General features: G+C 36.6%; 1 pseudogene; it reads right to left on the reverse strand.

Annotated features, from left to right (window-relative positions):
* Nucleotides 1-4,717: 4,717 nt before the first annotated feature.
* Nucleotides 4,718-10,443, reverse strand: LOC149177633 (calmodulin-like; annotated as a pseudogene).
* Between the last annotated feature and the right edge of the window lie 2,216 nt (nucleotides 10,444-12,659).

Consider the following 12,659-nt stretch of genomic DNA (forward strand, 5'->3'; position numbering starts at 1 on the left):
ATGAGATTTTTGTAGGCTACTACCTGAGTTAAAGCAACAAATCCTTGTGATCTCAGAGTTAATGTTGAAAATATTGATTTGGGGAATATATCTCTAAGGGTCCAAAAATAAACTAATTAGAAATGTTGGGGAAACTATTGGAAGTCATTGAAAATTATTGGTCGACATAGACTTGGCCTAAAAACCTCGAAAAATATTAGAAACATTGGCAACTTGAAAATCTTGGAAAAAAATGAAATTACTAAGAGAAATGCAAAATAGTTTGAGACAAATCCAAGATATTTGTAACACTTCTCAGAAGCAATATATTATTAATGAAACCCTTTGAAAGGTGTCAATAAATTATATGGTTGTTAGTTAGCTAAGTAGATTCACTATTTCTCCACAAACATAGACATATTAATCTAGATTGTATATTGTTTGCAATTCCATCAAATCCAAAATACTTTTTGCCAATTTTCAAGCTAGAAATATTAGTTTCCCTTGTTATGTTGATTGGTTGAATGACAAGTCAATTTGCAGGTCATTTGGACTATAGGGGTAACCAAATTTTATTTGACGAATATTTTCTAGAGGGAAAATATTGGCAAATTATCTCCTTTAATTCTGTAAGCATATTTTTCTCCACCATCTCCAAACTCCTTGGGTATTCATTTCAATAAGGATATTGATTTTAGGACTTTCATTCTTTCCCCTATTTTATAAGACATATCTCTTCTATAGGTATGTTTTTATTTTTAAATGTCGATTTTTAATTTCTTAATTTAGAATACTTTATAACTAGGGTGCAGACATAAGCACATAAGGAATGCTACACTGAATAAGCAAGGCATTTAAGTTCTTCACGATTAGACATATATAAGACAAACTCCCTCCTTGTCCCTAATCATAGCACCCTAAATATAAGGGATGCAATAGGACTCCAAAGAGAACATGGGATGGCATAAGGGACGTCAATCATTATCACAGGAAAACCAAATAAAGAGTTTAGGGTCTAGACAATTAGATATCATCTTTAGCTTGCAAATCCCACAATATTCTAATGTCCCCTCCCTACTCAAAAAATATAAGATTCCCTTCACACAGGAGTTTGAAATGTTCACTAGTTTTGCTAGTCACTGCTCTTCAATACCAAAACAACTAGTATAAGGAAAATTGACTTATAGATATAATTTATAAAATCATTGATGAGCTTATTTTCTTCAGAAACTAAATAAGAGTTGAAAATTAATGGGGGAATGCCAACACACCATTGACAAACTGATTGGGGTGGAATGGTCATTTTTCCAAAATTCTGAGAAAAATTATGCCAGACATATAAATCACATTATCATTTGTCTTGTAGGCTACATCTGATTATTCATTAGCAAAAAGAAAAAAAACAAAGGTACATTATATTGTGTCTTTTACTAACTATTGTGAACCTTAATGAACTCGACTTAGAAGGAGAAATCAGAAGAAGAGGGAGATTTTTCCATGAACAACTTCTACAATCAAAGCACCTTGAGAATAGAGGCATACCAATAAAATGAGCGTTCATGAACCAATGACCGAGGGCAGAGCATTGTATTATATCACACCAACAAATTACATTTATCACATTTAGTAATTTAAACATGTTGACAACTATGTTACAAAGTGCCACGTATTTAATTTGTATTATTAAAATGCATAAGATATAATATATTTTTTATGTTTTTATATGTGTTCAATGTCCTCAACAAACGTCATATATGCGCGACATGTTGTCAACATGCATTGAAATGCTCATGTAGGAGGGAAACGATGGTCTCGCACCCTTAGCTACATTTGATACAATGCATTCCTTTCGAGCAACTTGACCATCACCCAACACCCAAGCGAGAGCCTAATTGAATCGAGAAGCCTTTATCTATTCTCAAAATGGCTCTACATTCTACCCCATGCCTAAATTTGGAATTGTTCACTCTGAATATTTATATGCATATGTATCTACGTCCACCTCTGGGATCTCGTTGTTGCTTTCCTAGAGCATTGCGGATATTATGAAGTGGTGCTATCTATGTTATATCTTTTGTTGTATGTGCCTCTCCCATTGCTTTAGGCATTAATACATCTAGCAAAGAAAGCACCATATCCACCTGCATACGTACCAATTTTAGGGTACCCAATACCTGTTGATTCAGAAGGAAGAGGTTATTTTAGTCCTCATCTGACCTACAGATGAAAATCTCTTTCCTGAGCAAGTAGGGCATAGGCTAGGGATAATAATTGGAGATTATCCATGGGGCTTACAACAAAGGTGAATTTTGGTCTTTTTACAATCAACTTAGGGTATGCTGATGTATTTATGATACTCACTCAAGTAAAGGTGGCCTTGGTATTACTACTATGGCGCGAAGATAGATTATTGAATCCTCGTTTTTCATAAAGAATACATGTCCTTACCTTTTTACCTTCCCTTATGGGGGATCCCTCGCCCATATAATTACCAATAATAGGGATAAAATGGCATTCATCTTCACTTCCCAACCCCACATTCCATATATATGGGGCATACATGAAGTATGGATACTTGTAGTTCAAGGTCTTTAAAGAATGGGACATTGGCTTCTTCCTTCTTATTAACCAACACCATGTTGTTGGGTATTTCTTGACCCTTGAACAAATCGTATTTTATTGATTCCACGACTCAAATATGCCTTATTGGTGTACCTTCCCCACTATCTCTCAGAATTCCTAAATCATTGTGCACAAAAACTATAGCAATGGGAAGATTCGAGTAATTCGCAGCGCAGTCACGTCGTTACTTTGTCGGTAAAACAACTTCATTCCTTATTGCAGGCATTTGGATTTCATGGATTTCGTCTATTTTGTGACCTCAAAATAGCCAAATAAAGGAGTAATAGTTGCACAAAAGGAGGGGCTTGAGGTGTAGATAAGGGTTTTTGGTCCTTTGCAAATGACCCATCGAGTGCTTTGTCAAAATATGAAACTCGATATGAGGATACCAGATAGCTCTGAAAAATCTAGAATTATTCCTGGCAATGAAGTCATTTGGGATATGCATTCCCCCAAGATGTTTCTTAACAAGGAACTATTCAGGGAACCTAAACCAAAAACCAATCTAGTCATTTAACAACTGCATTCTTAGCAGATCTATTATAATTCCAAGTAGGTTTTAATTTGATAGGTTCAATATCCATCCATCTAGAAGCTTCAAGGTGTGATAAGACATAAATCTAAAAAAGTCTATCAGACATGGCACTATCATCCCAAACTTCTCTATAGTTTAATGTCAGATTCACATCACCACCAAACTATACCCTAGCATCAATAAACCTGGAAATTATACCTTGACATCAATAATTTAAGAAACTCTTTTAAAACAACTTTTAAGGCATTTACAGAAATCACATAAAAATATTGATCAAGAAAAAAAACACATAACACTTGATGACACATTGAAAATTACATCTCAAACCACTCAATGCAAAAAAACGAAGCCATAAAGGTTCTTTTATATTTAAAGTTATTCTATTCATATTTATTTACAAGCATGAACTAGGAGAAAATATATCTCGTCAAAGCCCAAAAATAGTTTACCCGATCTCTTCATTTCTGTTTTTTTTTTTCTCAACCAACAAGACAATCATCAACTACTCCATCTACTATATTTGATGCAGCCTGCAGATTTATCCCCTTGAGCTACACGTGTTTCTGAGAAAAGATATTGTCAGGATCTCTACCATATCCTGACAATGCCTGACTACACATGCAAAAAACCTCCATGTATCATTTAGCTTAGTCATTGCTAAGGAGAATTGACCAACTGTTTGGATTTGCCATGTCCAGGAACAAATTGTGGTAATAGAAAGCCCAACCTCTTGTTCTGATATAAAAGCAAAACTCAATGAATAAAGTGGGTGAAGAAAAGACAATAACAAGCCTCTCTAGTATCACTATAGATAATAGACTGTCAAAAGGTTCCCATGTATTTACATTTTCATAGTTGCATAGTTTTATGGATAATTAGGCTACTGAGATGAAAGCCGTCGGGTTTGATTTCCATATAAGGATGATGTCGAAGGAGGTACACTATGTCGGCCTGATGATTGAGAGAAAGTTGCAGAGGAGAATGGTGGTGGTGGAAGCCCTAATGGGGTCCGCTTAAACTGATCCACTCGACCTAAATTCCTTATTGCAACGATTCATCCGCCACAACCAATGCAATATCTGCATATTAAGATCGGTAGTGTCATTTATTGCCAATGCAATATCTACATATTAAGATCGGTAGTCTCATTTATTTATTGTGTAAGAAAATTCAGCTAGAATAAACCTGGAAAAAATGCACAAATTGAAAAATCATCACAAGAATGCAAAGATATTATATTACCTGCTTGGGTGATAGATTAACTAATGTATGGGCATCACCACTTTAAATCCTCTTTCTAATCATGCTTTTCTCAGAGTTTCCAACATCCTGAAATAAGCAAATTCAATACCAATTTTTTTTTATTTGAGTAGCCAACCATCATATTCATTCACGTAAGTAAAGACACACATTTTTTATTATTATTATAAAACAAAAGAGGGTTGCCCAAAGAACTAAAATATGGCATCCTCTGATTGTCTTTATTGATACTCCCCACGGACAAACATTATAAATATGAAGGTAGATAGATATTTAATGTAACCCGATTATGTTTAAAATATACCATGTATGACCTTACATTCATCTCATTTTGCCAACATCATCCTGACAAACTCCTCATAGTTGACTTGACCATCTCCATCAACATTAGCCTCACGGATCATCTCATCAACTTCTTCGTCAATTAGTTTTTCTCCCAAGTTGGTCATCACATGCCGCAACTCTGCTACATATATGAAACCATTTTGATCCTTGTCAAAAAACTTGAAGGCCTCTTTCAACTCTTCCTTTGAGTTAGTATTCTTCATCTTTTGAGCCATGAGATTCAGGAACTCTGGAAAATCAATTGTCCCATTTCCATCAGCATCAACTTCATTGATCATGTCCTGCAGTTCAACTTCAGTTGGATTCTATCCTAGAGAGCGCATAACAATGCCCAATTCTTTGGTGGTAATGCAACCATCACCATCTTTGTCAAACAGATTGAAAGCCTCCTTGAACTCCGCAATCTGATCCTCGGTCAACTACTCTAGAATCTGCACTGGATAGTAGGATCGAAACGGGCAAATGCAAATCGATTAGCTTCACAAAAATACCAGAGAGGAAATTGTGGCGTATGATGAAATCCCTCGCAGCTTTTAAACTCGATCAACTGAGAAATGACAATGCACCCTAAAATTGCCTGGATGTGTTGCCCTAGGAAAGGAATAAGAAACTTTTCATGGTATCACAAGTTGTGTTGGGTATCATCTATAATCACTCAAAATCGCCCATTAATACTACAATCACTCTATATTTAGAGGGTGGCGTCGAGTGTATCACATGCCATTTGCTAACACTTCCTTCACTTGCAATCAGTACAACCCAACTCATGGAGAAAATCAAGTTAACACACACTACCACATACGCTAATGTTTTGACGCCTAGAATATTACCTCTAAACATCAAAATTTGGGAAACACTACTCTGATTACACTTGATCATAGCCTCAGTTAGAAACGCATTGGCAACAAAACTTGTTCCTTTACTATCAACATGATAATAAACCATGAGAGAGATACATAAACCATCCACTCTTAACCACCCAGTCAGTAAAACATTCACTATTATTTCTATAAATCTTTGCACTAATAACAAGAAACTAGTATAGTTTTTTGTTATTATGTCTGTTCTTACCCGCATCGATTCTCCACTCCGATCAATGTATTTCTGCATGATGTTGGAAGACAAAACAATGACGCCTCTACCCTCCTTATCTTTATACCTCATAAATATGATCACAAACTTTGTTGACTCATCCTCCTCTGCTTCACGTAGTGGAATGCAAATACACCCATGTTTTGTCTCCCAATAATACCGGTATGCGAAATGATGAAGTATTTAACACATGGTATTAAGGGATCCCTCATCTGTCAACCTCTGCTAAACAATGTCCTTGATATCAACATGTATTTTAGCATGGGATTCCACCTTGGTCTCCCCCACTTTCAATATCCACGCAACCTCAACGTTAGCCTCAACCTTAGTATCCTCCACTTGTATTTCAAGGCATAGCAAGGGATTCTTCCTTGGAGTCTTCCTCTCTTGACCTCCGCTCCGAATGAATCTGTTCACTATCCTCCTTCACATGGATTTGAGCAGATTCCTTCACATGCAACATGTCCCGGTCACACCCATGGCAACCTCTTGTCAAGCACTCCTCAGATGCTAGTAGGTAGACGATATCAGAAAGTCGTTTCAGTGTTTCAGGCATCCTATGTGCGACCATCATTCTGATATCTTCCTCCTTTCTTCACAACAAAATGCACCAGCATAAATGATAATCTGAATCGCAATAGATCTCAGCCCAGTTATCACGCAGTTCAAAGAGGAAGGTGAAGATCCACAATCGAAAATTCACATATACATAAAAATAATTCTAAACAAGAACTCTGTATACATTTTCCAATATCTTATTCTACGCACAGGTATTCAGTGTAGGAGGAAAGGTCAATGCAGTTATGCAAAAATATACAAAAAAAAAATATGCGTGTCTGGTTTTGCATGCGGCCATGATAAGCTCAAAAGAAAAAAAAACTGAAAACCACAATTATAAACCTGAAAGTGAAGAATATGAGTGTTTGTGACGCCCTCTGATCGTGGAATGTTTTTTATAAAGTCAAAACCATGAGGAAAAGGTGTAGAGAGAACTCCCAGTTCTTCCAATGAAATATCTGCATCGACTTCCATGAAACGAACCCCTTCACCAACACAGTCCACAATGAGCTTACCCTTATCAACATATCTTACTCTTCTGGCAATGGAATAGTATTGCACCAGAAGCATCTCCTAGAGCATCTCCAATAATTTTGGTTGGATCCTCACTTTTTCTCTCACGATTTATGAAAGGCAGTTAGTGTGATCGATAAAACAAAAGCATATTGAGATGAAACCTTAATCCCAGTTGATCATCGATGTTGGTAAGAAACTCTGGTCTGTTAGATTAGTCAAGGTGATCGACGGATATAGATCACCAAACGATATAAAGAAACACAGATATGTATAATGCCAAACATGATCAATATATATATGAGTGGGTATGCTACCGAATAGACAACTTTAGTAAAAAAATAAATTGGTTGTGTGAAAAAAACAAGAGCCAAAACAAAACCAAGATAACCAAACAACAAAACTACCCAGACATATTCATCTCATGCTCAATTTCACTAAACTACAACACTATGTCTTCTTCTATAGGTTATTGTCGTGATTTAATTCAGCAGACTAGGTTGTGGGAATCGAATCTAGGACCAAATTAAACCCTAGAAGAACCCAATTGTAGAAATTTTATTTCGAAGTCCAGGCATTTGATACCTGGAAAAATAAGCATCCTTCGTCTGGTGTAATAGCATAAAATTCTCAAAGAAAAAATACGCAATGGCTCCTAGAGGCAGAGCTCAGCCAGATCTGGCATAAACCTACTTCAAATTGAAAGGATAACCCAGCTAAAGATCCAGTTTAAAATGAATTCTCAAAGATCTGCGTTTCAAAGTACGTACTGTGAGCAGATCCAGTGATTTTGACTATAATTTCAGCAATCGGACAGTACTCTGAAACATGGAAATGCTCCCGCCCGTCCCCGCTTTCACTCTAGTTCATGGTTTGCACTAGCAAAGACATAAGACACCAAAAATTAATTTAGTAGTTGTTTGACATCTGATTTCGTATAAGCGTGGGGCTTGGAAATGGCAATGATTCGAGTAAAATGTCAAAAACATTCATGTCATAATTGGTTTTTATGACAATGACCTTACTGTGTTAAATCAAAGAAAATATGTTTCACCCTTTTACTTACCATTTTGGTTAAAAATTAATGATAACTAGCATATATTTGAAGTAGGGATTTCTAAAGACAAGAAAAGTGTGTTGGATGGTGGTTGGATTGTCATAGTTGAATGTAAATTAAAAAAATTTCTAGAGAAACCATGTTTTCATTTGTAAGTAAAATCAATTAAAGGTTAAATATTGATAATGTTTGAGAATATGGTTGAGAACTTGGTGTGGGTATTTTAAATCCACATATGACCATAAAGAATATTACAATCTTGATCATTTTATGAAAAGAAAAACTCTAAGAGAATAATGATTCCATGATCGCCATTGGATTACTTGACAATGTATGATCAATTAAAAAAAAATGGCCTTCACCAAGTCTAGTTAATTTTTCTACATTTTAGTAGTTTGAGGAGATAGAGCAATGGTTGTTGGATTAAGAATAAATAGGTACTGATGATACTTTGTCATGAACATAAATGAATACTTGTGTTTACCATATATGTGATGTCTACGTTGTTTCCATATAGGTCTACCATGTGAAGTGTAGAAAATCCAATAGATTCACAAGCTCATGCAATGTACTAAAGAAAGAGACAAGAAACTACTTCTATTATCAACCATTGGCAACCAATAGATTGATGAAAACAATAATAGCAAGAGGAAAACAAATCAATGGAACATAACACAATAAGTTTTCCCTAGGGAAAGCCACAACTCAAAACCCCTACTATCTATATTGCATTAATAAAAAATCCAAGATGATATATAATGCTTGTTCTCACAAGAACAATCCCAACACTCAGTATGATCAATCTCCAACTCAAAAGCAAACTCTTGGCAACACTTAGCCAATTCTCTAGCTCTCTAGGTCTCTATTTCCTGCACAATTCCTATGGCTGATTAGCCCATATTAAATGGAGACCAGTGCATCCAAACTATGCAATCCCTTCAAGGTTCAGTTCCTGATTGCATGCACCATCTGTACAACTCATAAAATTATACAACTGATAGTACATTGTCCCTCCACTCTAGTCTTTCTTAGAATCGACATGCATGAGTTTCTGATAAGGGAATCTTCAGTTAACTGGAGTAGCACTAGGTAATGCATTAGTGCACCAACTAACTATTAACTCACTATTAGCTCCTCAAACAGTTTGGAACTAATTTAACTGAACTTCACTCAGTAAGCTGAGTTATCTAATTACAACTCACAATTAATGCATCCTGGACCCCTATAATATAGGGAGAACATATACATGACTTCATAAATACTTCCAACTCGAAATTCCTAAGCTAATTAAGTTAATTAAACTTAATTAACTATTTACAAGTTTCTATGAGAATAGAATTTGATTTTAATTCTCAGTTTAATTCAAGGACAAATTAAACTGGAATTTCTGGATTCTATTTTTATCATTTCTTGTTGCTATTTTCAACACTCCATCTCAACAAGAAAGGAATTCAACTCAATCTAATCCAGAACCTTTGAAATGTTCTGCATGCAACACTTCTCTCTAGTGTTGTTGCTACAACAAGTCCAAAAACAAAAAACATCCAACCTGAATTAGAATGCTGCCTCTGTCAACAAAGTCTCTCACTGTTATTGCCTCTATCAACTGAAAACTCTATGCTTTTGTTAACTCTACCTTTTTGCACGGTTTTCAACCCTTCTCTCTGATCTTCAGTAAATGATTACTCTAGCCTCTGTCACTCTGATCTCTTACTGCATCAATCACCATTGATTCCTCCTGCTACTATGTACTTTGGGCTCCTGTAGCAAGGTACTATCCATGAGATAAAGCCTCTCAATGGACCCTACCCAATTTCAACCCTCTTGGGACTATCACTTCACATCATCCCACCTCACACCTGGAGGTATGGCTCCATGTGATCCCTCCGCCCACTTGGCTCGAAATTTCCCCCTATTGGAGGTCTCTGCATGAGTGGACACCTCCACTCGGTCTCCTCTCATATTCTCCAACTGTGGCTGCTCCACAATTGTCTGAGACTTCTCCTAGGAAATCTTCTTCTCTTCTTGAGTGGATCTATCCACTCGGTCTCCTCTCAGCTTCTCTATATGTGGATGCTCCACAACTTCTTGAAGATGCTTCAAAGGCATCTTCTAGGGCTGCATGTTGAGAGGTTATTTAATCTCCCTCTCAACCACCAAGTATCTAACCTTTTCCTTGCTCCTCAAGGATTTTAATGCATCTTGAACCTTAAGAGAGTACAAGTTCTTGACCCGTGCATCGATCTATTTCACCTGTCCCGTGGTAACATGTCTAAGGAAAACCTTTCCCTTACTAAAAACCACATCATAGCCATGGTTTTCCAATACTGTGACTAAAACAAGGTTTTTCTTTAGTCCCAGAACATACATCACATCTGTGATCCTGAGAGGGGAGCCAAACTCCTTCTAAAAGGTAACTATACTGATCCCGGTAGCTCTATACCTCTTGTCATCTCCAAACTCTATCCTCTACTTGAGACATTTCTCCTCAAAATCATTAAAGAGATCTCTATTCCCCATCATATGGAATGAGGCACGGCCGTCAAGATACCACACGCCTCCCATGGCAGTGTCGTCCATGCATGAAATGAAAGTGAAATCAAGTTTGAATTGTGAAGCTAGAGCTTCACCTATTGCTGCTATTGTTGACTCCTTCTTCCTTGTGTTCTTATGTAAGTAGTTCTTGGCATAGTGCCCATGCTTGTGATAGTGAAAACACTTGAATTTTGTCAAGTCCATCTTATTTCTGCCCTCCTCACCTTGGGACTTCTTTCCTTTGGTTTTCTTTTCCTTACTCGGTAAGGAAAATTCCTCTTCCACTTCCTTGCAAAGTTTCCATTTTTGGTGTTCTTCCTAATCTCCTCCTGCATTAAATCTGACCACAGTCATTCCCAATCTAGAAGCTTTTGCCGACCATTGATAGAGTCCTGATAACTATGCAACTCTTTTGGAGTCCAAGAAGAGAAAGACTCACCATATCATCCTCGACAATCGTGATTCCAATAATTACAAGTTCATCATGACATTGAGTGAACTTGCTCAAGTAATTTGGAATTGAGTCGCCCACCTCCATCTTGATTTTTTGAAGTTTATCTTTTAGTGCCAACTTCCTTTGGTCATTGCTATTTTGGAAAAGGTCCTTCAATGCTTTCCACATAGCATGTGAAGTTTCCTTCCCATGGAGTCATCTCTCCATGTGGAGTCTCTAGCCTCTATATAGGCCTCATACATACAATACCATGCATTATTACCATGGTTTCCTCATACCATCAACTAATACCATGGGCCCATTACATTATTATTAACTACTTGTGGTCCCTTACATGACATGGGTTAACCACCTTATTTATTACTATGGCCCATCCCATTATTACATTATTACCTTGGGTACCACCCTTGGTACCCCATATTATCCCCCCTAGGTATATAACAGAGACTTGAGACAATGTGGTCTCGGATTCCCTCAAGGATTATCTACCTCACCCTTGCCACACACTTCTTCCATTCGGCTAGATTCTGAGCATCCGATATTGATGGCTTAGGAATGTACTGGTTAATGAATTCCTTCAAGCCATTGTCTTCCAACACAACCTCTATCCTATCCTTCTGGGCTATATAATTCGAGCTTCCATCCAAGGCATACTCGAGCCACAAACCATAGAATGCCATCTATCGATCCTGAAGTATGTATTGCAAATTCGAATTTCACATGTATCCCAAAAGTCAAAACTTTAAAATCTCTTCTAGTGTAATGTTCTTAGCTATGATACCATGTAGAAAATCCTATAGATTCACAAGCTCATGCAATGTACTAAAGCAAGAGACAAGAAAATACTTCAACTTTCAACCAACATAAGCCAATAGATTGATGAAAACAATAATGGCAAGAGGAAGACAAATCAATGGCACATAACACAATAAGTTTTCCCCGGATGAAAGCCACAACTCAAAACCCCTACTATCTATATTGCAATCAGAAATCCAAGATGACATACAATGTGTGTTCTCAAAAGAACAATCCCAACAATCAGTATGATCAATCTCCAACTCACAAGCAAACTCTTAGCCAACACTTAGCAAATTATCCAACTCTCCAAGTCCCTATTTTCTTACACTCCTATGGCTAATTAGCCCATCTTAAAGGGAAACCATTGCATCCAAAATTGTGCAATCCCTTCAAGGTTTAGGTCCTAATTGCATGCACGATCCATACAACTCAGAAAATTATGCAACTGGTAGTACATTGTCCTTGCACTCTAGTCTCAACTAGGTCTTTCTCATAATCGACATGCATGAGTTTCTGATGAGGGATTCTTCAGTTAAATGGAGTAGCACTAGTTAATGCATTAGTGCACCAACTGACTGTTAACTCAATATTAGTTCCTCAAACAGTTTGGAACTAATTTAACTGAACTTAACTCAGTAAACTGAGTTATCTAATTACAACTCACAATTAACTCATCCTGGACCCCTATAATATAGGGAGAACATATACATGACTTCAAAAAGACTTCCAACTTGAAATTCCTATGCTAATTAAGTTAATTAAACTTAATTAACTATTTACAAGTTTCTATGAGAATAGAATTCAATTTTAATTTGTCAGTTTAATTCAAGGACAAATCAAACTGGAATTTTTGGATTCTTTTTTTATCATTTCTTGTTGCTAATTTCAACACTCCATCTCAATAAGAAAGT

Source organism: Pinus tabuliformis, chromosome 4_1, assembly GCF_031772625.1.
Source record: "Pinus tabuliformis cultivar Carrire ecotype Pingquan chromosome 4_1, CPIR1, whole genome shotgun sequence".
NCBI lineage: Eukaryota > Viridiplantae > Streptophyta > Pinopsida > Pinales > Pinaceae > Pinus > Pinus tabuliformis.